The 25,334-nt window shown below is 37.7% G+C and overlaps 1 long non-coding RNA gene across 2 annotated transcripts; it reads right to left on the bottom strand.

Moving 5' to 3' along the window:
- On the bottom strand, positions 1-25,124 carry LOC135301263 (uncharacterized). Of its 2 annotated transcripts, none has more exons than XR_010363001.1 (3): positions 24,888-25,124; positions 17,549-17,650; positions 1-228 (listed from the first exon to the last, which is right to left on the bottom strand). It is a non-coding gene; the product is annotated as an uncharacterized LOC135301263 (long non-coding RNA). The 2 variants fall into 2 exon arrangements; XR_010363000.1 differs by lacking the exons at positions 1-228; positions 24,888-25,124 and adding exons at positions 5,768-5,904; positions 20,428-20,451.
- Between the last annotated feature and the right edge of the window lie 210 nt (positions 25,125-25,334).

Here is a 25,334-nt window from a genome sequence, read left to right on the forward strand (position 1 = left end):
ACAGAGTTCACCCCTTTCCTGTGTGACCATTCTTTTCTTCTGCTCGATCATTCTTATCCCTGTTGCTGCACCAGTGGTTCCATATCCAGTTTTCTGTTCCTTAATTTTCTGTCTTCTGTTTGTGCTGTCTCCCATGCAAATTGCTTCACCTGGGACTCCTCTCCTGATGTGGCCTTCAACTTCCACCATCTTCAAATTGCTTCTTAAGACAAAATTTTGTCAATATGGCTACAAACGCAACCAAAATTCAACCAATTAAAATTTTCTGTAGAGAATTATAAATATGGGTACATCTTACTTTTACAATATGGAAAAAAACCAAAATCTGAAATAGATCTCTGACATTTTCCCCTTATTTTCCTATCTTACTCTATATTTTCCCTTATAATGATAAGTATTTGCAAAATGTACTTATAAAGCCTATCACAACTTAGTGTGTTACATTAGCAAAATGTTAAAAATAAAAACTATAAACATTAATGCTGATTATGGCACAATATTTGCAACAGCGCTATATGCAGAAACCAGATGTTTTTGAAGGGTGTTTTCTTTTTATTTTTTATCTTGAGTGCTTCTGTAAGTCTTGTTATGGTTCCATCTCCCAGTTATAATTCATAAATTATAGAATATTTGTTTTCCTAATTTCAATCCAGCACAAAAATGTGCTATTCTTCCTATTTAAGACAGAGGACTAGAGAAGAGAGAAACCAAGACACAATAAAGAATACTGACATACAAAGCAGAGCACAATTAAGAAGTCTAGATTATTAAAAGAAAATTTAAATAAATATTTGATAAACTTTACTCACAATAAACATCATTGTAACTATCTGCACATTGCAGCTCTAAGTCAAAAAACCGAGATAAGAATTACTTCTAGATTTATATCTCAGAATTTAATCCACAATATCTGATGAAACATGAGTTACCCAAGAGCCACCATGCAGCTGTCGACACAGACTATTCAAATTTCATATCGTTGTAAGTGTAAAATAAATACAATAATAATAATCAACAAACATACCCCAAAAAATTTTATCCTACTCATGTAATATGTACCACCAAAGAATAGCATTCTGTTAAACTGAGAAAAGTAGTTAAAAGGAATATTCTAGCTAAAAGGCTAAAATACGGATGGTTTTACACCACTGTAGAAGCTTGGAAAATTTGTACTACTCATCAAAAACACTCCTAAAAAGACAATGTTCTTCAATTTTTCTTCCCTAAACTAGTGTTTGAACATCAGAGGATAGGGGATAATACAAAGAATAGAAAAAGCCTTCCCTCAGAAATGGAATAAAGCTTTTCCCAAACAGAAAAAAAAAAAAAAAAAAAAAAAAAAAAAAAAAAAAAAACACCACAAAAAAAACCAAAGGAGTCTATTAAAGAAAGGGTTCACTAGTGAATAACACTATGGTAAAGAAACACAAGCCTATACACTATACACTAATTTTTTTTCTCTTCTTGCTTTATGGTCATTATAGAAAATATTAAGCAATAGTCTATCCTGCAGATTTAGATTTTCTCTATAGGTAAAAATCTGAGCTGGAAAGGGTTCATGGGAATGATACCTTGCCATCTGACACCAAAATAATAGAAAATGGCAAATGGGCAATCAGCCATCAAACAGCTCTTCCTTGCTCTAGCGAGTCGGTAGGTCAGATGTGATTATCAGAAAAGTGGTAGAAATTATAATTACAAATATGAGTAGACAAAACGGTAAATTAAATATATTGAACTAGAATCAGAATAACTTTTGTAGAAAAAAGCCATACTTTGCAAAACTATGGTAATCCTCTGAAAAAGCCAAGGATTATTTGGATAATGTTGATTCAAACTTAGTAACTTAAATTTTTAAAAATATATAAACAATATTAATGAAATGGAATTGACTCAGAGTAGAGGGGTAAAATAGAAAGGTAGGGAGAACGATAATTTTTCACAGCAAGGAACCATCAGCATTCTAGGGATTTGGATACAAAAACGTTGTGGAAAGGTGGTGAGCTGAAAGGTAGTTTTAATGAGACAGAATTAATCAGGATAGTAAAAGCATAAGCTGGATGTGAGGAGTGATAGACCAGTCTCATGATATTGAGCAATGAAATGACAGATGAAATCAATGTCAATAAATGGAAGGTTATGTACGGAGAAAAAAATAACCTTCACTGTTCACTCACAATGATGGACTCTCAATTAGCTATTGCTGCTCTTGGAGGAAATATAAAGTCCCTGAAAACATCAGTGAAATGTTTGGTTGCTGAGCCTTCAGAAAGAAAAAAGTTGCAAAGTAGGAATTATTGGGAAAACAATGAGGATTCAAGAGTTTAAATATTTAAAGTGATCACAGAACTGTGTTTATTGTACACACAGCTGGCAGGTGACTTGGAGAGAGACTCTAGGTAGAAGATCAATTCTCACAGCTTGTTTTAGGTGCAAAGTCAATGTGGACTGAGGAGCAGACATACAGCTTGCCTGGGCTCATGTGTTCCCCTCTGGACAACATTTGCTGGAGGCTTTTGTCTCTCCAGCCCTCCTTATAACTGCCCAGGTGTCACGTACCTCTACTTGCTATTTCCCCAGTAAGAATTAATTTTTTTTCAAGAGCCCACTTCTCTGATAGTAGTGTTAAGTATGACATTATTATGAGGATTTTAAAAAAGTAAAAAAAGAAAAAAATTAAATATACATTAGTTGTATCTTTCACTGCAATCAGATGATTTCACTGATATTTAATTGTTCTAAAAAAACCCAAAACAAAATCAGGACAATAAGCTCCTACTTTAAATAAAATGGTACAAAGACTTTAACCTTTAACTATATGTTTATTTTTCTGGGAAACAAGATCATTGTTAAAATTACGTTGATGCAAATGATTGGTCAGGAACTGGTCATATGATGAAGATATACTAGCAAATAGAAATGAAATGAGATTATAATCAAGAATATTTAGATAATTGTGTAACAATGTGCAACAATCAATTATGAGGGCAATCATCCGAGTATTGAACTGAACAAGACTACTCCCCATAAGAAATTATTAAGAAGTTTTAATTATAACATAAATAAAAATGTGGCACAAAGTGTTTGGGTATGCTTTAGTAGAGAGCAGACAAGCTGAGATAAGAAAGGAATCAGAAGAATTTTGTCTAAGGACAAGAAGTATTATTCTTAGTTATACATGTGATTAGGGCTACATTGTTAAAATAACATAAAGTGTTTCATAAGTCTACATTGTGGTATTGCTGTTACGCAAATTACATCCATGGCTCCAGGGAAATCTAAGCATTTGACCTTGACACATAACACAGGTATGATCCAGTGATCTAATTAATACCTCTAATCAAGCAAATTCATTTGTAGCTAAGCATTGCATCCTTATCCACGCTCAGGAAGGTTTATCTTCCATTCAGTAAAGCCAGTGTGATCCTCACATGCACGAGTGTGGCTCTGACACAGAAGTGGGTGTTTTCCTGAGGCTTACTCCAGCCCCAGGGCTCTGGGGCTCAGTCCAAGCTGTGTGCCTTCTCAGAGCAGCATGGAAGTGATATGTCCTGGATATGTACATTGGTAAAAGAAGTAAAAAGAAGCACCTTCTATTTTTTTTTTTTCTATTTTGTAAAATCTTTTTGTCATTCTTTTGAATTGGGGCTTTACTGTGACTAGTCCATGTTTGAATTATGTTGCTTGGCCAAGTCAGGCTTATAAAGCACATAATATTACTTCTAATTCAACATTGTGTGAGGTATTTTCAGGAATTGTTGTTACTTAACTGTTCCTTTTCCACAAATGTGTGGGAAAAGGATAATTTCCAGTAAGAAAAGTAGTCTCACAACGTAGCCTCAGTATTGCTATGAACATGTCTGAAGAAAAATATTTTTTAAAAAAACAAAGATCTCTTAACTAAAAGTCTGCATGGGTGTGTAACTGTTCAACACCCCTGAATATATGTAGTGAAGACTTGACAGGCACTTGACAGAGACTGGATGGTCATGGCCAGTTGGGTTGTGGTCTGTTTACTGCGACTCCTTGGGTGTCACTTCCTAAGTGCTCAGGTGGTTAATCTCAGCGATGTCCCTTGTGGCAGCTATCACTCCTACATAGATCACTTAAATTGTTTTAGTTGACAAAACTATAGATGCCACAGTGGAAGGATGCTATAAATGTTATATACACTCCATGGAAAATTGTGACACATGCTCACTACTTGTCTTCTGGTTATCTGCTTATCCTCTGCTTATAGAGAAAACTATATTCATGAACTGTTTTCTAAGAGAACCCTCAAGGGTATGTCTACACCAAGGTCTATCTGAAACCAGAAAGAGAATGAAAACAATGAAATAGAGTCTAGAGGAAAGGGACAACAATGATCAGATCACTGACTAAAGGACTCTCGCATGGAAAGAAAAGTTGAAACACTTGCTGATGCTTACTCTAGAGAAAAAATTGGTGGGAGGTAGTCATCTTCAAATATATGAAAAACCTGTTGTAGAAAATTAAGGAATAAATTAAAAAATAAGTATTGCCAAGTCTGACACATCTAGGTCAAGAAATAATAGTCTTAGCTGAAGCAGTGTTTAGCATATTAGGAGCAGTTCACTGCTGTAGGAGGCTACTCAGAAAAGGCAAGGGATGTCCATCACCAGGGACACACTAGAAAGAATAGAATAACTATTCAGATAGAGCTTGTCCTGCCTTTGGGTAGAGAGATGAGCTGGATGACCTCTTGAGGGCCTTTTTGGTCTTATTTTCCTTGGTCTTATGACCATGGCAGTCTGCCCAGATTGATGCATTTGGGTGCAAGATCTTTCTAATATTACTGTGATGCATTTCAAGACTGAAATTTTTCTTTCACTGAATTAATGAACCACTTAGTGGTATCTTGGGGGTGCCCATACCAGAGTCCAATACACCCTGAAGATCTGCTGTTTAGCTTCCAATAACTGCCTTAGACATCCAAAAGATACACTGTGAGAAGACTGGGTACAGCTTTTATTGAGAACCCCTTTATGCCCAGGGGTCAGCTCGGGAGACAGCTCTGTTAACTACTGCCAAACGCTGTCTGTGGGGAAGTCACACGAAGTGACACTTCTCTGTCCCAGGCAGCACACATTCTTTCCACAGTCCAGTGCATGTGACCGCTTGATTCCATCTGTGACAGCCAGCAGTGCAGGGGGGTGCAAACAGCTGCCATAGCTGTCCTCAGACTCTCCCTTTAGCTCCTTCTCTTAGGGCTTGAGCTTCAGGGGCTGCACACCTATGTGCTGAGTGCTGGTGACACATGACACTCTGCTTGCAGACCACAATCTGCTGTTCTCTATTATAGAGGTCAGCTTTCCAACCTCACCACTTTTCTTTTGATAAGGAACTAGCATTGCTGTGCTATTTCTGGCCTACAGGGAATTCCTAGGAAATACTGCAAACGCTGCAGAGATACTGCCTAGTGTCAGCTGAAGTGTGTGAGAGGTTCAGTTGCCTTGCTGGGGAGAAAAATTGGCTCATTTTAAATCCAGAAGGTATGCCAGCCATTCTTAATTTGGTACAACTGCAGAAATCCAGCGATAGATGAAACACATGTTACATGCACAGTGTGCAAGAAAAACTGTGGATTTGGGAGCTGCATGAGATCCTTAAACCGTATCTCTGGGGAGTAAAGAGATCTGCAGGGCCCCCACTTCCTCAAATTCCCACTACAAAATTATTAAATGTCCTTTAATTTCATACCGTACATCAGCTCTGGCTCGTGATAGTTACCTGTGAGACATAGTGCTTGGATTGTAAGTGTACCACTGGCTTTTGAACACTTGTGAGCACTTCAGCCACACTTTCTGTGCCCCTGGTGTATGTGGAGCAGCCTGCAGGGCAGTCATTCTTGCATAAGGACAGTTGGATGATCTCTGAAGGTACCTTCCAACACAAAATATTGTATGATTATTTAAATCCCCATCTGTTATAAGAAAGAGCTCAGTGAAGTTTTTCTGCTGCAGCAAAGATCACAGGTTTTCTTGAGACCTCACAGCAGAGCTAGTGGTAACCAACCTTTCTCTGCAGTTTTTGGACCATAACAAGAATTTGGGAGAAAGAAATTTCATTTATTTAATTTGGTAACTTGTTTAACATATCCAAAGAGGAATTGTGGAATAGAGAGAAATTTAGCATGAGGATTTCAAAGCACTACTTAATGTAGAACCTATGATGCCCTAGAGGACTACTCCTGCAAGGAAAGAGTAATGCTGGTGTTCATCTGATAAGACAAGGGACCTTGAATCATGAGACACCTTGAATCCTTAGGAAAATCAAGAAGATCCATGTATGAATCTCTTAAACGTTTCAACAGAGACCTAATAGCGTGCTGGTGAAACAACAGTCAGATGCTATGAGGAATTTCACAAGGCAAAGCTTTTGTCTTCTGTCTGCAGTTCATTTAAAACTACTGAGTTGTGATTTATTCAGGGGCTGGCTCTTTCTACTGTTAAAAAGACTAAAGTGACTAAAAGTGACACATGAGCTTCTTCCTACTGGAATTCAATTAACTCGAGTGCAGGACTTTAAGATCATGTGTTCTCATTCTTATTCTGAAGTTACTTTTGTTTTCACAGCTCCCTAATGATACTGGCAAATGCTAGTTCAGGTTTTCATGACAGAGCATATGATGCTACATTCTCTACTCAACAGTTTCCAAAGTTTCATGTACATTTATACATTTATACATGTATGCATCAAACACAATCCTGCATGTGTCTGTGTAAAAGAGTTAAAGAAATAAAATGAAGAATAGAAAATAGCATTAATTCTGAAATGTGAAAATAGATTGAGATGTTCTTAAAAGATGACTATCCTCCAAAGTGTGCTGACAGAAATTTTCAATCATTTTTGATTTCTACTTTCAGTTACTAAATGAGTTTCCTCCAAAATATGTCACTATGCTCCTGGTTGCTGTTTTTCTGTGATGCTCAGCTGATCTACTCTAATGATGATGAGATGGATTGACAGTAAGCTTTTGCTGGTATCAACCACATAGCAAGTCTGCAGAGCAGTGAGGTTTCATAAATGGTTGCAGTGATTTCCAGAGGGACTTTTTATATTTGATTCTGGCTTTTACTGAGAAATATATTGATCACAATTAAATGCCCTCCCTCTTCAAGAAATTTTTTTCTTTAAGGTTTTAAAAAGACATTTATGCTATGTTCTATTAACAAATTATTACCTTTATAGAATAACTTTTATTTAATACTTTTTGGAAAATGGATAATATTTTTGATTTCTAATGAAGATAAGCATTATTTCTTTTTCCTTAGTTATTTAAAGTTTATCTACTTTATAAGATGATCACATGATATTAATTTCCCTTTTTTTTTTCTGTGTGAGTTTTATTGTAAGATACACATTGTTTTGCCTATAGACAGGCTGGCTAACCCTGTATCTAACCCAATGCTGAAAAGTAGAGATAATAAACACAGGCATTTTGCTTTGTCTCGTATTTAGACATTATAGAGGTCACCACAGACAACACCTGCACAGATTATCAACAAACTCCCAGTCCATGTGATGAGGCTTTGGTTTGTCTTTGGTCTAACTTTGATTTAAGGGAAAACAAAAGCCCAGGCTAATTCCCCACCTGGTATAAACTGACACAGCTCCACTGAATTTGGTTGACACCAGCTGAGAATGTAATCTTGTGTTTGCTGACTGGAAACTAGATCAAATATCTTATCCTGGCTAAGTAGGGTTAAAATGATTGCATCCATTCTGACTTGAACAGCTGAAGGTGTCTCTTTCAGCTGCAGAATATTTAGTCTAAATCAAGGATGAAGCAATGTGTTTCCCAGAGTTCCAGTTCACACCTGGGGGTGCTGTGGCCTGGCTGAAATTGTTCATCACTGGATCAGCAACTGGTCAAAACCATGGGATAAATTTGATATAATTTAGGAAGCTCTGTTTCTGTTGCTTGAAAGCAAGTTGGGCCAACCTCATGTAACTTTTTCATTTGATTACCCTGCTAAGAAATTTGAATCTATACTAACTGAAAACCAGTTTCTGTAGCATAAATACAGAACATTAAAAAGGCCAAATCTTGCCTGAGTTGAAGGTTGCCTGTCTTCACTCATTGGATCTGAATATGGGTAAAGAGAAAAACTCCCTAAAAACCTATAATATTACAAAGTTTCATATAGAAGTCAGAAACAAAAAGATAATTATTCTGAAATAGGTTTAAAAATTAACCCCCTGATTTCTATTTGGTTTCATTGTATATTAATTTTCATCAGTCAAAGGTTAATTTAATTGCTGTAAGTTACACATACCAACTATAACAAACTTGGAACTGAGCCTGAATACAGTAGTCATCAGAGGAGTCCCTGAATATCCTCTGTGGCATTAATCTCCAACGCTACTTGCTACTGTTGTTAAATCTGGTTGGTGATTAGAAAGAGAATTTTTCCTGAACATCAAAGTTTTCTTAAGGTAACCAGAAATTAGTTATATATGAGAAAGTTTTCCTGCTGCTTTACAGACACTTGTCATTGCCCTTTCTCTCTGGACTCAATATTCTTCCACAGTGAATATTTCTTTCCTTGGGCATAGAGAAAGGTAAGAGGGAAGTTGACAGATAGGTTAAGGAGGTGACCATCCTAATTTCACTTAGGGCAGCCAGAGACTCTAATTAGGCCCAGACTTTGTAGCAAAACATGCAGTCAGTGCCATCACTAAAAGAAGTTATAATATCTTTGAATATTTTAAATTGATTGTTGCTACTCATAGGTAATCAACCTACAATCTCTTCAGGACAATCTAGAAATAAAGGTTTTGCCACATATATTGCCAGTACCTGACATATAATGAATCACTATTATAAAACAATTTTTATCAGCAGAAGAGCTGACATTAGATATTGTTTCATTTTCTTAAGGACTTCTTCCACATCCTTGTTAAAGTGAAGGCAGCTTTAAAAGAGTTTCAATAGACACCCTTGTGATTTTTACACAAAGTCAAAATCAGCTTTATCATTTGGCCATTGGAATATAGGAAAAATTTGGAAAATTGATTGCTTATTGGCTATACATTTATTGCTGCTCCTTACTATTAAGAAAAAATAAAGTTAAGATTGTAAAGAAGAGGCAAAACTGTATATTTTTAAATTTATGTTGGATCAGAATAAGAGCTTCTTTGTATTTGGCATTGTAAAAAGTAAGAGACCAAAATGTAAACTTTTATGCTAGAATTATAAGACAATAAACTTCTCTGGTACCCCTAGTTGCACAAACTCTATTATGTTATTGGTTATTTTATGAGCAAGTACTACATTTATCATAGCATACTGCAGTTTACTAACAATTTTCCTATTTAGTTTTATAGTGTAACATTTTTGCAAGCAGTTTTAATCCACTGGGCATCCCTGCTTGGAATTATTTGTCCATTAAGTAACACATTACTCCTGCCAGCCCACAGGCCTGCCTGGAACCAGTTGTGTTTGTTAACCCTTGGCCTTTGGCTGTTTAAAACCTCTTTAGCTTTGTGTTGTTTGGAAGTTCAGCATGAACTGACCTCCTATTCTAAATCAGCTAAGCAAACAGGAACAAATTTGACACTTCCCTTAAGAAAAAGAATTAACAACAAAACCAAAAGCCAACTACTAGATATTATCCTGTTATGTAATACGCAGCAATTACGTAAATACGAATCTCAACATTTGGTGTTTTTATGAGGTAATACCTTACAGTGCACACAGTCCTCTTCACCACCTCAGAACCATGCTGAGGCACAGTGTGCTCAGCATAAACAGAGGTATAAGGACTCACACATATTGCCAGCTGCCAAAAGTTACAGAACCAGAATTAAATTTTTTTAAAACATCAATATTATATAATGTAACCTCATTGTTTCATAGTCACATGCAAAGGAAAACCAATTCAAATTCTCATTGGATATTTTATTCTTCAACAGAACAAAATGCAGAGAAATGTGGGCTGGGATAGATGTGCCCAAAAGAGGATCTTCTAGGGCTGACTCAATGTTTTTCTGAGCCAGAACTGGAAAATTGCCTTTACAGAAGGTAAAGGTATGTTGTTTCACTAATACATGCAGCATCTTTTCAAACTATACTGTGTTACATTACAGAACATCAACAACGATGTTGTATAACACTTTATATAAACATCATAAGGTGCAGACCCTCCCAAGATAATTTGCAGTCTACAATAATAATAATAAATGTAGAAGAAAAGACTTCATTCTCCCACCTGAGTAATACATAAGATCTTTGAGAGATTTTTGGACTCTCTCTGTTCCATCCAAATCATTGTTTACTTTTCTGTCATTCCTTTTATCTGCAAATCACTCCCTTTCCCGATACCATGCATTGACCACAACATTCATCTTGCCTCTCTCTGCTGCAGTTCCCACTGCCTACATCGCTCATTTCTAATTGTTCTTAATATCAATGCCCTCATTTCTTGCCTTTCCTCTGCCTGGCAACAGACCCCCACTTTTACCACTGTTGATCTAATTACGTTTTCTAGATTGGCATTTAGTGGAAATATTCATGTCTTTAGCAGGATCGATTACCTGCACACCTCAGAGAGCAGTGCTACTGCTTGAGGGGAGAACAATTAGTAGCTTATATAAATAGACAACTTCTGAAGTGATTAAAGTGATATGTAAAACTGTCACAGTAAATGACTGCTCTAAAGGCCTTAGTTTCGAAAAGAGAAAAGAAAAGAAAAGAAAAGAAAAGAAAAGAAAAGAAAAGAAAAGAAAAGAAAAGAAAAGAAAAGAAAAGAAAAGAAAGAGAAAATAAAAACAACAACAAAACAAAACAACCCAAAAACCTCAGCTGAAAGCATTGTATTTAGCAAAACTGATATTGAAACTCCTGGACTAAGCAGATTAACTGTGCCATAGTAAATATATATTGCTTTTTTTTTTTTCCTTGACACTTATTTATGCTATTGAATGAGTAGAATGTCCTTTTCATGATGATTTGGAGTGGAACAATTCAGAGGAAATCCCCAAGTGAGACAATGATTCATCAGTGGTGAGTCAGTCAGGATTTGTCCCTTGAAGTGAGCACTAGGCCAGTGCCAGGCAGATGGTTTGTGTGGTAAAAAGCCAAACTGCAGTTCCAAACTCTTCAAGCAATTAAAGAACCCAAAGCAATTTTTTTAAGAACAAGGATTTTACTATTTCACTCCAGCCATGTTTTATTATTGTCATATTTTTATGTTTTTTCAGGATCTTCAATTCAATAAAACATATGGGTTTTTGTAAAGGACAAAATCATTAATAATATTTATAATATTGTTTTCATCTAAGCTATATGCAAGCAGCTGAAAAGCATAGTGACACTTGGTGGCTGAACTAAATGTCTAGGATTCCCATTTGGGCTCAGCTTCCACTGACCATCAGAGGCATCCATGGATGGAGCAGCACCAATCTAGCACATTAGAGAGGATCTGCAGACAGAGACTATAATAGCAATATATGTCAGTCCCTGTGACAGGAATCACATTGAGGTGGTGAGGCATTTGCATGGAGAAAATAGGTCACTGCACTGTATTTTGATTTAAAAATCTCTCTATTTGTGGAGCAATATCTGTACAGTTTCCAGTGAATTCAGTAGAAATGGAAGACCTGCTTCCCCCATTAACCTGGATAATCCACCTTTGTATTCAAAACATGGGGCTGCCTCTAGGAGGAAAACTCATGGTGCTGAGACAAAATATCTGTTTGTTTCTTGTGTGCCAATTCATCACAGCTAATTTTAATTATCTTTAATTTTACTGCTTCAAAAGTGCATGAGACAAAATTTCCCAGCATCTCATTCCCAAAAGATGAATTAAATTTCTTGGATCTGGTGCTCTGCGATAGCAAAGCAGTCATATCTGTGACGTGATGAATTCTTATTCAGACCTCTGCATAACTAAACATCAATAACATCTATCCTCTCTTTTATCTCCTTAAGTTTAGGTGGCTTTTTGATCTTCTAGTTGCAAAAATATTTTGAATGCACATGAATAGCTAAGAAGAAATTTAAGGCAAAGCTTGCACATGAATTGTCCAGCTAGGCACTGCCCTTTGTTAAAATGAAGAAAGCTGTATGTGGAGTCTCGGCCAGCTCTTCCAAAACCTTTATGGCACTGCTAAACTATGGGGCTTTCACACACTAGGTTGTGTTTTCTTCAGTGGTTTCCAGCTCTGACAAAGCTGCAATAAGAGCAGGAGATATGAGACACCAGCAAATATCAATGCTAATATTATTCAGTGAGGCAGGTACTTCTAGCCCCAACCAGTGCTCACCAAAACACTGTCAGATAATCTAAACTATTGCTGTGTATCTGTGCTGGGAACAACAAGCTTGCTTGAGGAAGAGGTAGCAGGAATAGGCAACCCTGTGTGCAGAGAGCTGGGTAAGCACAGAGGCTATGGAACAGTGAGCCATATTTTCAATTTGCTTTGGAGGAACTATGCTTTTGTCTGACAATTTTAGGGAAAACAAACTCTTAGCAATATGAAGACAATCATCTCTCAGAGGAACAATAAATTCCTACTACTCTTGGAAAATTAGGCCAAGAATCACATTTACAGTAGTAATTTTATTCCATAAAATTGGTGTGAAGAATTTTTTTTTCAGGGTCGTAAGGGTACAGATCCTGCATCCAAGTGCTCTGCTTAATGTTGATCAGGAGGTCACTTCCAAAGGATTTTTAAAGGTCAATCCCCTCCTGGCATGTTGCTCCCAGCTCCACTTTCCGGATGGTTATGCCTGGTGCCACTGATTTATTTTGAAGGACTTGAAGTAGAGGCCAAGGTGAAAGTGCCATAGGAGCCCTGAAGTCACTTGAAACTGCTCATAGGCACTTGTCTGGCTCCACAGGAGCCCTAACATGGGTGCAGTTATCCATAGGCTAATTGCAGTCTCCTTGGGGCTCTGAAGTGCTGGCCTAGCCTAAATTGTACACACCAATTTAAATGTATGCTGAACTGAAGTCCTTGCCTACAAACTAGAAGGTGACACTGTCATCTTGTCTTGTTTGTCCCTCCATGTGCCTGATGCATCTGGTTGTAAATCAGGATTTTAAATTTTAAGGGATAAGAATTGTATTTCTATTTTGTGGTCAAAAGAAATTTAGTGCAGGAAATTCTGCTCCTTATATAGATTTAGATAATCGAATAACACATGCTTTTAAATAATTGGAGTAATTTAATTCCTTTTATGAAATCCAGGTCAAGCCTGTGTCATTACAGTTTCCCTTTTCACAATTTCTTATAATAGTGCTTTGTTTCTTTCTGTGCTAGAATGAGGCTTATTGAAACGTAAAGGATTTGCTGAGTTGGTTGGAAGTAAGATAGATGGAAAAAAGAAAACAAATTCATGGATTACTGTTTATCTATATATTTCAATGCTTGACATTTGTCCATGAGTGCTTCATGTGAAATCATGAAAAAAATACTTATATGAGAGTTTAATGAAACAAGTAACAGTTTTTAATTTAGATATTGAAGACTAGATATTTTTTTATATTATAAAAAGGAAACTGCAGTCCCAAATCTGATACATTTCCAAGTTCCAAACCCAACTATTTCCCCATATAATTTTTGCTGTTGATTTATATTACAGTCATGTTGTTACCTACTATGGTACATGACCAGATCTTGAGAAGCTCTGTATAGCTACCTGTTTATCTTCTTCAGGGTATGACTGCAATGGAGTTCAAAGGGATATCCTCACTTCTTGTGAGGATACCTAAGTTGATTTTAAAAGGTTTAGTTCAAGATGAAAAAGTAGTATAAAGGACCTGGATAAATGACAAGGTAAGATACATGTTCTGATCTGTTGTTGGGAAGTTACAGTCAGCATCTTATCTGAACAGTATAATGCAGAGGCAAAAAAATTTTCCTGGTACAGGACTAAATAGACTTCCCAACAATCTTTATGCACCATAAAACACTGGGCATCTTAAAATCATGAGGCCATAGATTATATGAAGTGCCGTCACAGACTTTATCTGGTTCCCTGCCTAGAAGTGCCCTCCAGCTTTGATGTTTCCTGCTTAAAAAAATACCTTCTTGCTAAAAGCATTGACTCAATGTATGTGTAAATGCTACAGACCAAAATCAACACCTCCTCGGATGACAAGGACGAGAAAGAAAAAAAGCAAACACAAAAGTGATATATACAATATTACAGTGATATACAATGATTTCAACTTGTTAACAAAGTCAGGCACTAAACTCAGGTTCTCTGAATTTTATACCTGCTGCCTGTGTGTGCAGGAAGGGAGCTTAATGATAGCCATGAGGGAGCTCTCTAGAGTGGTTTATGAATGGAATCTGAGATAAGTACCCCAAGGTACAGTTTTAGTTCTTCTGAACTGAAAAGGAACATAAGGTATCCAGCTACTGAACAAACACAGTACAAGCTGAGAAAGTTTGTAATTAAAGATTAAAAGTCAAAGTTACATGTTGGCCTCCCAAAGCTTTGTTATCTTGACAAGCTGCACTTGTGTGGCTCTGCTGGTCCGTATGCACAAGTCCCTGTGAGTACACTCACAGAGCATTTCCGAAATGCATCACGGTGTCTGTGGAATGTGGCTGTTATCCTGGCAGTCTCCACATACTTTCCTGGAGCAGATGTATATCTGCACCTGTTTGCCTTCCCTCTTCCTTCCCATCACTGCTTCAAAGGAGCCTGAGCTTCTCAAGCGGCTGCTGTGCCCCTGTGTCCTTGTGCAGCTCCCAGTGGGTGTTGTGGCTGCTCTGTGCCCTGCTCATGGCCAGAACGGCTTGAGGTGCAAAGGTGAGGTGTCACCATGATATTTTATGAAAGTCCCTTTGCCAGGATTTTTTCGATTTTTTCTCCTGAGAAGCTGAGAAGCCTCAGAGGAAAAGGAAAACAATAATTATCTGCTGCTGTGGAATGCAACAGGGGCATCTTTGATTGGTCCATGTGAGTTGTTTCTACTTAATGACCAATCATGGTCCAGCTGTGTCAGACTCTCTGCGAGCCACGGGTTTTTATGACTCATTCCTTTCCTTTCTAGCTTTCTGATGGATCCTTTCTCTCCATTCTTTTTTGTATAGTTTTAGTATAGCATTTTAATGTAATATAATAACATAATATAATAAATCAGCCTTCTGAAACATGGAGTCAAGATTCTCATCTCTTCCCTTGTCCTGGGGACCCTCAAACACAGCCACTGTAGGGTGTCTCCTTACAGAAACATGGGCACTGCTACATGGGAATGGGTTTCATCATGAGAAGGAGCTAGACTCTCATGTCAGCTCATGACTTATCAGCAGACTTTGTGTTCCAACAGTTTTCTCTCCTTTTTTTCTCACTTTCACAGGTGAGCTGCCTTTTTTCTTGTGTGTTTTAACTTGGTTTTCACAAACAGGAGTTATTCAGGGTGAACACATGCAACGTATTCTGTAAAAATCCCAGGATGCTCCTTACTTTACAGGTATAAATACAGGTCTTTATGCTTCAGGAGAGACAGTGCAAGTGAATACAGAGAGAAAACACCTGAAGGAAATGAAAATACAAGCTGTCAGACCACTCAATATAAGCTAAAGATAATCAAAAGAACTGACTTGACTGGGTCCTGGTGGTGACACAAATGTCACACAAAACCCAACATACTGCTTCCAGGCAGGAGTTTGATAATCTCCTTGTAGGTACAGGGGCTAGACATGGCTTTTGCTTCCTAAGTTTAGAAATTTGTGTTTCATAAGAAACACCTTTTTAAAGAGAGTTAACAGGTTTTGTTAAAATATGTAATAAATATGAAATTTTATCTTGAAATAAAAGAAAAAAATCTCTGTCTCTTTTAGCCCTTTTTCATCTTTTTGATGATTGCTATTTCAAACTTAAAAGGTATAAAACCCCACAAAATAGTTAAGCAAAGTGGTTTTGATTCATGTTTAGGTTATATGACCCATACTAAAGCATTTTCAAAATTTCATTTTGTGAAATGGTTCCTAAATTGTGTCTTTTTAGTATCAATTTTAGTTTTTAGCTTCCAAATTTTCTTAAGGAGATCCATTTCAATTTTGAAATTCAATTATTAATCAATTACGTTTTCTCCATTTTTGGTTCAAGGAATGGACATATGTGGCTGAGGCAACACACAGAGGATTTGCTTCTCTACTTAAATTTTGAGTACAAAGTGATTTTTCTACTATCCCTGCACTGAATTGCAGGGCAAAACCAGCTAAGGTAGTTCTTATAGTTCAACTTTTTATTAACATACTTTGCATTAATGTTTCGTGTCATTTGTTGCTGCTTTAGTAGGACAAAGTAGGCCTAGACTGGGAGAGCCAGACAGTCAGCTGTTTTGCACATGGTCTGTCACAAGCCAACAACTCTTCAGTATTTCCCTAGTGCTCCTTTCCCATCTTTCCTTCCCAGAAAACTCCTGGATATGCTCCCATAAAGTGCTATGAGAAGGGACTGACAAGGGTGAACCAGAAGTTGAGGTGAAGAGTAGGATGAGGAAAAGAAGTATGGCACCTCAAGAATAAAATATAAAGCCTTCCCCATCTTTAATTTATGATGGGGGACAAGGGAAGCCCACAAATCCTAGGGCCTCCTACTTATCCCCTACCAACCACACCACCTTTATTCCCAACAGTCTTGTGGCTATGTACTTTCGCCCAAAAAATCCCTGAATTTTCTTTGAGGCTTGTTCCAAAGCCTCAAAGCCTGGTCTGCTCCTCTGAGCTGAGGTGATGAGAAAAGGAATTTTCCCAAGTGACTAACATGTAGGTGAGTGAGAAGTGGAAGAATGGAAATTTTGCAAGATATGTATTACTGAAATAGAAAACTGTTCATAAAGGCATGTTCTGTCTTACAGAAAAAAAAAAAAAAAAGAAAGGGGCGGGGGGGAACCCTCAGGAAGCCACAAAAGCATAAGTGCTGTATCATAGCCTGTATTCAAGGTACACTTGCTAGCTAACACTCACATACACACAGCGTGTGTGTATATGCATATATGTGCATATCATCAGGATCTACTTCTCAGTTGTTCCTATCAAAATGGTGTCTGTGGTGGAAGTGAACCATCTGCTTCACAGCAGCTCTTTTTATAAGATCTGCAGCCTGGCAGTGTAGCACATGCAGTGTCACTTCAAGCCCTGCTCCCCCAGATGAACTCCAATATGTCACTGGGTCGTCCCATCAGCTCCACGTTGATTCTGTAAACAGAAACCCTATCTCTCTGCAGTCTGAGTCAGCAGCTGTACTGGAGTAGGACCTATCTTTAAGACTTGCAGAATGTGTAATCTGATGTCAAAAGAACCACAGAAGGGTATTTGCCACCTGACTCTGGAATGGATAGCAGCCTTTTAATAGGAGTTTCTACAAGCCTGTCCTCATGAGCATAGATTAAACTTCTGCTGCATTTGCTGGACTTTCCCAAGGGTATAAGAAACTCTTCCACTTTACTGAGAGTTCTGGATTTCAACTTCTTCCCTGACTTCATGCCATTTTAGGACTGATATGCTATGTGTTTATCAGTTTTGTATATTAGATATGCAGTGTGCATACAATGCTTACCTTTAATTTTGGGATTTACACCTAAATCCCCCTCAGGCATCAAGGAAATAAATGTAGCACAAGAAATCTGTCTGAAAAGTCCAGAGAGGAGCATGAGCAGACCTAAAGAAACATTATGAAACAGCATGTTGACATACAGCTGCTCTCATTATGCATGCCATTAGAACTTCTACGTACATTTTAGTGCCCTCCTGCCAGCACAGCTTATATGAACTCCCCTTCAGCATTACCATTAAACATATTCAACAAACAGCCCACAGCTTATGGTAGATAATGGTTCTTATTGACACTACGGGAGGGCAAAGATGTTTGTGCAAGAAACTGTTTGTAGTATTTTCCAGTAATGACTATACTTGGGTCAACTGACTCCTTTTTCCTCCTGCATTTAGATGGTAAAGATGAATTTCTTGCTTTCTTTGACCTCAATCCCTGATGGAACAGAAATCTAATTAACGAAATCACGCAAGTTTCCTGTGGCTGATGATTATTTTTGACACCAGTCTATGATAAGGTGGCACAGGTTCATCAGTATTTTTTGTCTTTTATTATTTGAAGGGGTTAAAGTCACTTACACCAAATTCTGGTGTAAGTTTCACCAACTTTCTTCTCCAGAAAAAAAAAAAAAAAAACAAAAACAAAACAAAACAAAAAAACAACACAATACTTTGTCACAAGATGTTGTGTGGGAGAGCAGACAAAATGGAATTAGCAATGTTCTCCACATCAAGAGCACACAGCATGATCTTGTTAAAGAATTATACTGCTTCATAATCCTCAAACAAATAACATTATGATATAATGGATTGTTTTTTACTTCCTAAGCAGAAGATGGTAGGTTTGTTTTTCCCATTAAACCTAATTTTCATTTCAGACACAAGATAAATGGTACATTGATGCATTTACTTATCTCTTTCTTAAAGTTTACAGCTGAAAAGAGGAAACTTATTTTGTGGATCCATTGGTGTCAACAAAACTTACTCTCCTGATTCATAATTTATACTTTTTTTTTAAAATTTTCTGATGCTTTGAATCTGAGTATTGATGGAAGAAACTGTAATCAAATACACTTGTGATTCTTGATGGCAAGAATTGTTAAATACATAACTTTTTCATCTTGATTTCAGAAACGGATAAAAAATATTCCTAGGTCAAAACAATCATGATTCTAAAAATAGCCATTTCTTGCTTTTCTCTGATGCAGTCCTTTGACAAGAAGACTGACTGGGAAAGGGATCCCAATTGAAGCTTAGTCCCTTACCCTGCAGAACCTCTCCTTAAAGTATAACTGATAGGAGCGCTACAAGCATGGTGTCAGGTCAATTAAATGTTTTATATTTCTTCTTTATCAATCTTCTTGTTTGATGCTTCAATCTTCAAATGAACATTTCCAAATAGAAAACTAAAAGTGTCTCTCACAAAAAACCCTGAAATTATGCATTCCAAATTTAAAAGAAAAGGATTAGTTTAAAGGCAAAATTGTTTAACAAATGCTAACATATACTTCTAAATATTATTGATCTACTTTAGAATGTACTATTTAGACGCAAATTTAAAAGTCTGAAAAATATTATACCAAGTACTTAAAAATCTTGAAATTAAAAAGCTTTGTGCCCCTGGTTATTAGCCACTAATAACTGCTTTTCTGCATTGGATTGACAATGGAGTAATCTTTTGGCAAATTAAAATACCTTTAAGGCAAATGCAAATATGTAAAACTCATTCTATTCCTGACTTGTTAGGGTTTATCCCATTTTCTTGTCACAGTCCTCAGTTTCTTTTTGCCATGACAATGTTTTCAGTCAAATTTAGAAAAAAAAATTGCAGTAGCAAAAATCTTGAGGTAATTTCTCTTTTTTTGGTGATGCTTTCTTTATGGTAGCTCAGTAAAATGTGATTACCTCAAGCCCTGTCATCAGCAGCTAATTTGGAACAAAACTCAGTCTCAAAAAACTATTAAACATACCAAAAACCCCAGTATGTCCAAAAAAATTGAAGGATGGTTTTATTTTTCATAGGAGATCCCAATGTGATATTTGTAATTGATTATAATATGTGCTATGTGTATGGCCTTCCAAGCAGATTTCCTGAGAAGTGATGAAGATAATGACTCCCTGTGTCTAGGAAAGACCATTGTACTTCAAATAGCACTAAGGTGTTGGTGAATTTAATTCTTTTTGAGTCTATTGCTGAAGGTTATAAATTTTGCAGAAAATTCAAGTATTACAGAAGTTTGCCAGAAAGTGAAGATGACCATGAAGACAGAAGAGCTTCTGCCTCTCTGCTTATCAACACATGGTAAAAAAAATTTTACCAGATTCCAAATTTGACTGTATCCCTCCTTTTCTTGAAATAAAAAGGCTCTCCCTCAGACTTTCACATGGATCAGTTAGATGATGACTCTGAATACACTGGAATTCACTAGCCTGCAGTCTCTGTCCTTGAGTAAGCAGCATGTAGAGCCTCTCCCTCATTCTTGTATCTCCCAAGTAGGTCTGTCATGGATGAGCAGACCTGGCAAGGGTGGAGGGACAGCTGCCCCACATGGAACTGCCATAATCCAGCACCAAGCTACCAAGAGGAGGTGGGATCATACATCTCTAACAGACACATGCCTCTTGGGAATTCTCTGATATATTTACCTAACCACTCTAAATATCTCCCAAACACTGGAATGGTGTAAATAGAACAGTAACAAACTATCAGGAGGAAGAATATTTTTGCAGAAAAGGTAGTGACAGTAAAGGAGATAGGAAAAAGACAGATAAAAACAGAACCAAACAAAAGCCCCAAATAAAATAAAGAGTATAATTTCAGATGATAATTAATGCTTGCGATAAGAGAAAAAAAAAAAAAGGAATCAGTCTGATGGCTCACAGGACCTGGAAAAATGTATTCATTGTGACACGGTGGATTTCTCTACTGAAGGGGAAGTTCCAGTTAGAAGAGGTACAGTTCACCAACACACGTTGCCTCTTGCCACCAATACATATGACTGGTGTAGATTTGACCTCATTTTTCCACATTTGATTAGATGTTTTAATATACACCAATAGATTAGCGGGGAGCTCCTCCATTGTCTTGTGCCAGGCTGCCATCTGCATGCTCACTTCTAAGGGCTGCTGGATGCAAGCAATGCATGGAGCAGCATGAAGACATGAAACTGAAGCCAGTGTAAAACTCCATTACTGTCCTAATGTTTGTCCTGCTGTTCCTAGTGACTGCTCCATAGTGTTCTCTGCAAGTTTAGAGCCGATGAAAGACTTGATTGCACTGACCTTTGATGTTAAAGCAGCTAGTATTTTGGGAGTCAGGTCAAGAAGGTGACCCAGACACAGTTAAGGACACCGAAGTTCTGGACTGAATGCAGAAGTCAAGGTAGGCACCCCAGAATGACATTCACTCAAAGGTGGAATTTGCTTACAGCTATCAAATAGAGAAAGCTGATCCCTCCCCTGAAACTGAGCTCTTCATTTAGAGATGCAGGAAGCCATCACTGTCTCTTCCTGTCATACCCTTCCTAGAGAGTGAGCATGAGGACAGTTTCAAAGAACTGGGCAGGAATTACTTTTAAGAAAATGTATACCTTTGTATATGGACACAGTGCTTTTTTCAAAGGACAGTTTCAGAGTGGGAGCACTTAATCACGACTGGGAGACATCAACCAGGTCTAGGCCACAAAGTAAAGCTAAGCATGGGATTGCTATCTGTCTCTAGGACCAGACAACTTGTGCAGACTGATCATATCCATGTAACAGACCACTTGGCTCTGCATCATTTTTTATCCAACAGTGGTATTCCTAAAGACCTTTATGGAATATTTTCTTATGAAGTTCACCTATTTCTCACTGGAATTGCCTGAATAAATTGAGAAGTTGTGGTGCAACCCATCAGAGCAATGCCTATGTATAGAATGAGACTGAGGATGTGATCAAATGTGGTCTAATCTGCACAAAAGTTGAGCCAGGCTATGCTGATAAGCAACCAGTGAGGATGACTAGGAGTGTCATGCATGAGTTTTTTCTGTGTGACATTATGAGCTCAGATTAGTATTCTAGGTCTTCCAACATTTCCTTTCTCTCAGGATAATCTCAGTCATGAACAGAAGCAGAGGGAGGATAGTCTCCAACTGCCAAGTAGGAGTGCAGGATTTTGTGAGGGTGAAGAGTGCAAGGCTGGCCAGATCTAAGCTTCTGCCACAGAGAAAGGGTGCCTGGGGTGCCTGTCCTTCCCTCTGGGCGCATATCTTACAGTGAAGAATCCTGGGTAGAATGCAGAACTGCACAACTAACTCCCTGCCTGCCTGAGGAAAGAATTTGCCTTATATCTGCTGACAGATCTTCAATCACTTGGCAGACTTTTAGAAAAGAAAAACAGAGAGTCTGTCCCTGTGTGCATGTGTTGGAGAGGGCTGTCCCAACACGCACTCTTTCAAAGAGGTGCTGCTGAAGGATGCATTTTCTGAGGGTCTCAATATGAGTATGTTTGAAGCCCACTCACTGGGTTAACACTCCTCCACCCCTCCCTGAAAATTTTAACAAAGTGATGACTACTAGCTGTATCCCAGCATTAGAGACCAAGCTACTCTGGCTGGTGCAGTCTGTACATATGCAGAGAACCCTTGACTCCCACAGAGTTTAGAAGTCAAACACAGATGTTTGCAGAAAGCAAAAGTATTCTAGGGTGAAAAGGTGAATTATTTTTTAAATTATTTTTATTTTTGCTCTCAGTTTTATCTCTGATCATTTCCATGTCTTTTATTGTATGCTTTTCTGGCTTGGCCTGATTCTTGCATGTTGGTGCTGAAACAGGATAAAAGCCAGGAAAGAGGAAGATTTTTTCTGGGTCTAAAAGCCAGGAAAGAGGAAGATTCCTTTCCTCACTGATCAGATATAGAATCTGGAACTGATTCTTCAATTCTCTGCTCTATTTAATAAACACTACATCCGTTCTGGGATTAGTGTGGTTTAGGATTATTAGAAGACAGACCTTTGAATATGGATCTCCTTTTCTTCTGATTAATTATGTTATGTCAATATTTATATTAGACTCAAGGGAATGTCTTTATTTGTGTTTGGGAACTTATCCAAAATTTGATTGTCTGGGAGAAAATGGTCTGTTTTGTGCATGTAAAAGCTGTTTTAGGTCAGGCAAAAAAGAAGTAGGCCAAATTTTATATCCTCACATTTTGATCTAAGGGATGGGAAAACAAAAATCAAAAGGCATCACATGACTTAATGCTTTTGCTTTGAGACTCTTTTTCTACTAGAGTTGCTCTGAGGACACTCACATAAATCTGTATACGCAGACACTAGGGCAGCAACTAATCAACAAGCTCAGTGAAATGGGGCATATCAAGTTTGTAAACAGCTGTATGGTCCAGGGAGCCATTTATTCTCACTCCCCCCTGTCTTGGAACTGCAGCACAGGTGGGGACAGTAAAAGGCAGAAAAATAAGTTTGTCGTACATTCAGCTGATTTTGCATGGAGTTAATATCTGCACACAGAAAAATATTCTCTGTTCATCTCATTATTATGTTTATCAATCCTAGGTCAAGTAGTGCATTTCCTGGTTTGTTTTTTTTTTTTAATGGTCTAATATAGTTTAATTAAAGTAGCTTAAAGCTTTAATCACAAATTTTGTAGCTGAAGAATTTCAGATAATTTTTCCTTCATATGTTAAGCTTCTGAAATATCATTGTGCAGTGACACCATTTCTAGATAAGTATTTTAAGAGTAACAACAGTGGCAATAATGTCCTGGACCTTTAAGTGCCAGGTACCCGTAAACTAGCTCTTCTCTGGGGAGCTGAAAAGAATGCAAAGAGAAGCATTAACTGCTTTGGCTGGCAGCCTAACCTGCAGTGCTTTTGCCTGTACTGTGGGAAAACTTACTGCAGTGTCACAGCCCTGCTAGTATCAATTAGTGTCAATATGAACAAAGAACACCAGATATAAGGCCAATGTTCTGGAAATATAACAAGCAAAATGATGTTTTGTAGCAAAGCTGAAATTCCACTTTGTATGTGAAAGAGGATCCAGGAAAGGGAAAACAAAAGCAGATTAGTCATACATCTAAATTTAGGGGTTTTTCCGTACGTGCTACTGTTTCAGATCAGTCATGGAAATTAATGAGTTCAGTGTTATGAGATGAAAAGAATCTCATAGTGACCTGATATGAACTCATGGAAGCCTGATAGGAGGATTTGGCAAGGAATGTAGAGAACCTTTTTATATCATCCAATGGCTCCTTTTAACAGTAACCACTATCATGTTGTCAGTTGAGCAAATAAAATTGGCCCACTTCTCAGGCCTCCCCTTCAGTATGTTCTAATATCAGAGAGCTGGCTTGATTTTCTGACTCTGCTTAAGGCAGCACATGACTCTGGGGGGAAAGGGGATCTGTTGACCAGGAGAATTGTTGCCTCGGGCTTCATAGGGAGCTCCTTCTTAAAGGAGTGAAGGGCAGCATGACAGACACTGCTCACAGTGCAAGCAACCCAGTCTTTGTGTTCACTGCAGAGAAAGTTTGGAAATAAGAACAGTTAACCTTTGGGTATTCATTTTTTCTTTGTAAACTCTGCTCTGCATCTCTCTGTGCTGTGCAGTTCTGTACTTGTACAGTAAAAGGGAACATAAAGACCTATAGAAACTGAACCTCAGGGTATACAACTATTCTAATTTACATGTTTGACACTATTAACTGTACCCCATGGATGCAGGAACAGCACTGACATAGTCTTACTCTCATTATATACTCTCCAAGACCAGCACAGAGACTGCAAACTGGAGAAGTTTGGTTAATAGTCACTACAATCAATTTTGTAGCATCTAAATTAATCAAATTTACTAAACAGTTGAAGCCCAGCTTAAAATCAAACCAAGACATTTGTTCATCTCTTGCCCTGGTATATACTATATTTATTTATTTACATTTATTTTATTCACCTTTTTATGTAAAAATTACCTTATAATGTGATTTTAATAGGGTTTGGAAATGAGTTTTTGCCCTAAGAACACTTTGTTCAGGTGTGTGTAAATCAGAATCACCTTGTAATTAATCATAATTTTGTATGCCTGCTTAGAAAACAGTAGTGTTGAAAGTCTTATTATTGTTTCCCTGTGCATTGTTCTAGATAATACATAGCTCAGAGACCACACATGTGCTCTCTCCCTCTTGGAAAAGGGTAACATGCATGACTCCTTGCTAGTGGTAAAAATAATGCAGTATTGTACACAGTTGCCTAAGCAACACTAAACAATCCATCTTGGACACTGGAAACAGTTCCCATTTGTAGGGACTTCTGATTGGGTACATTTATGGTCCATAAAACTGCTGGTACCTGAGTAAATTCATGATTGGAGTCATAATCAGCATCTCCCCAGGACACTGCAGGACTGTCAAGGAAAACTGAAGCCCAGGGACTTCAGTCATTGCTGAGCAGCAAACGTAGAGACTTTGAGAACCCAAGGCTTGAGATCAGCTCCTTGGTGAAGTGTCTGAAAACAGTGCAGTAGTCCCTGATGGACAGCTGGGCTGCAGGATGGTGTAAATTTGAGGACCCTCTCCAAGCTATTGGTTCTGGTACCTCAACCCTGGAAAGCAATAAAAGAAACCCAGGATTATTCCGTCAGAACTTCTTGTGATTAAAACAGTTGCGATATTATTCCCTATGCAATCATTTCTCTCTTCAGTTTACTTGAATCTTTGGCAGAAAACTTGCCAAAGTGATTATACAAGAGAAAGAAAAGTTCAGAAAAGTCACTCTCTAGTAAAAGCAAAGTATCTT

This window comes from Passer domesticus, chromosome 5, assembly GCF_036417665.1.
Source record: "Passer domesticus isolate bPasDom1 chromosome 5, bPasDom1.hap1, whole genome shotgun sequence".
NCBI classification, from domain to species: Eukaryota; Metazoa; Chordata; class Aves; order Passeriformes; family Passeridae; genus Passer; species Passer domesticus.